This window comes from Priapulus caudatus, unplaced genomic scaffold (genome assembly GCF_000485595.1).
Source record: "Priapulus caudatus unplaced genomic scaffold, Priapulus_caudatus-5.0.1 Scaffold1154, whole genome shotgun sequence".
Lineage (NCBI taxonomy): Eukaryota > Metazoa > Priapulida > Priapulimorpha > Priapulimorphida > Priapulidae > Priapulus > Priapulus caudatus.
The window spans coordinates 25,204-27,874 of record NW_014578215.1 but is presented as its reverse complement, the minus strand read 5'-3'; positions in this window follow the sequence as shown (position 1 = coordinate 27,874).

Genomic DNA, 2,671 nt, shown 5'->3' with positions numbered 1-2,671 from the left:
GTAAGAGAGGGGGGGGGAGGAGAAAGTTTAGAGTAGTACTAGAGTCTAGTAGGTGGAGTAGGGAGAAGTACCTGATACCATACGGCAACGACCCCTTCAGCGTTAATGCGGTGTGTGTGCAAATATTTTACACCGAGGGAACAACGACGACTGCTCTTTTTTTTACGGGAGCTATTTTAGGCTTGGCCAGAGCTCTTTTTCATAGCATGATTTTGTTCACACAGCAAATTTCCATAATTTTGATGCACTTTGTTTTTATGCAAACATTTAGTGGCGAAGTCTGTGATTCATATCAAACAGTGTATCATACAGTGTATCAGTGTATCATACTGTGTATGTCATACAGGTGCATTATAGCCACACGTATCTCATTAGATAATAGACAGGCATGTTGACCAGGTAAACACCCACGCATGCACGCATGCACGCATGAGTTATTTCACACAGGCAGTATTAACAATGGCACCAGTGAAGCTGGTTGCGGTGTGTAGGCCTATATTGTGCGCAGCCTTAATAGTGGCGGTGAGGACGCAGTTCCTGCAGCAACCATCTGACACGGAGGCAGTTGAAGGTACCAGTGTTACGGTGCACTGCACGATTGACCTTAGTTTCAATTCCGGGGAAGAGTTACCCATTTTCGTTTATTGGTATCGAGACGGTTTCTACGTAAGTCCTACTAATGAAGAAGGATATTCCTACATTGACGACAACAGGTACGACACAGGAAACTTTGGCTTGCTAATATCTAACGTGAGAGTTGAGAAAGATGACGCAGAGTTTTGTTGTGTGTGGCAGAATCCCGCGGGTGCGCCGGGGAGCGGCCCTTCATCTGACCAGGGACATCTAACTGTGCTTGTGCCACCACAGTCGGTTGCCATGTCTCTTATAGACAGCTCTTCATCACCGGATGGAACGCTACAGTTCTCTTGTGTATCAGACAGCAGTAATCCAGCAGCTAGCATCACCTGGACGCTGAATGCTGATGAGATTACGGCCGACTCCAGTCAAACAGAGGAAGCGGATTCAAGAAAGAAGACATTTACAACAAAAAGTATCCTGAGTCACAGGTTTTCAATGGTAGATATTGACAAAGAACTTCGTTGTCATATCTACATTCACCAACGTTTACCCGAAGAAGTGTTAACCGAGATTTTGTACATGGCAGACATCGTAACCATCATTAGCAGCAACAACTCCAGTGATGATGACGTCATTATTATCGAGGCAGAGAAGCTGGTTCTACGCTGCAATGCTGACGGCTATCCAGAACCATCTTACACGTGGTTGCACGACGACCAGGGGATACAAGCTGCAGGCAACGAGGTGGTGATCAAGCAAGTCGAGTTTAAACACAGAGGATTGTACGCGTGTATAGCAACTAGTGTGTTTGGAGCGTACATGTCGAGTAACAAGTTGAATGTGACCGTGTTAGTGCCAGCAAGGAATGTCACAATGACGATAGACGGTAATAATGTAGACGGTAATATGACGATACTTGCGGAATTCCATGAGGTTAGCTGCACTACAGGTAAAAGCTTTCCGGGAGGAACAGTAACATGGAACCTTGGTGATACACCTATAGATGGAGCTAATACTTTACATGTCAGTGAGGTTGATGGAACTATAATGACGTACAGCAAACTGACGCGTACGTTTACCGCTGATGATCACAACAAAATACTTGCCTGTCATGTTGACATCCACGAATCATTGCAGTCACTGTCAGTCGATGTTCGGCTCAATGTTATTTACATTGGAGAAGTCAGAGTAAGCGGTGACAGTCAGGCAGGCGTTATGACTGTCAACCACGGCAGTGCGCTGTGGCTGCTCTGTAACGCAGACGGAAACCCCGAGCCAAGTTATTCATGGCTTCACAACGGAACTGTTATCCCAGCAAAAGCCAACAGAACGTATGAGAGAGACTCTGTCACCCCTGTCGATGCGGGCGACTACACATGCACAGTCTGCAATCTTGCAGGAAAGGTCTTCTCTACTAATACAATGTCTGTGGTCGTTGTCCCTCCACCACAAACATCAAACATTGGACTTATTGTTGGACTGGTCATTGGTGGCTTATTATTGGTAATCCTACTCATCGTCGTCGGATTAATCCTCCTGAAAAAGAGATTGACATTAGAGACGAATACCGACCCGTCGTGTAATGCTGGCAGCAGTGACGTCACCGTAGTTAACGGTCGCCTGGACACCCTCGTATGAGGACCTAGCGCGGGCGCGGACACTGGCTTCTCTCGCGTTGTTTATATTTAAGCAGAGTATTGAGTACAATAAGGTTTTATTCCGATGAAAAAAGCTGCGACTAGGGGCAGCGCGTCTCCCAAGTCCGAAAGGCGCCAAATTATTAGTATTAATATTTTTTTGAATTAGGGATAGGGTTAGGATTAGGGTTAGGGTTAGGGTTAAGGTCAACTGATTTTTATATCCACAACTTATTTATACTAATAATGCGCCATCTAGCAGATCACTATCTCTCCTCTGACACCTACTATTTCGGACTTGGGAGACGCGCTGCCCCTAGAGGCATTCGATGAACGACGTGGATATTCGTCCGAACATCGGACACCTGTTCGTATGCGCTACTCATCCGAGCAGTTGTGCGAAGGCGCACGGCACGAGCGCCGTAGGTAGGAAGTATGAAGGGGGGGTCTGGGGG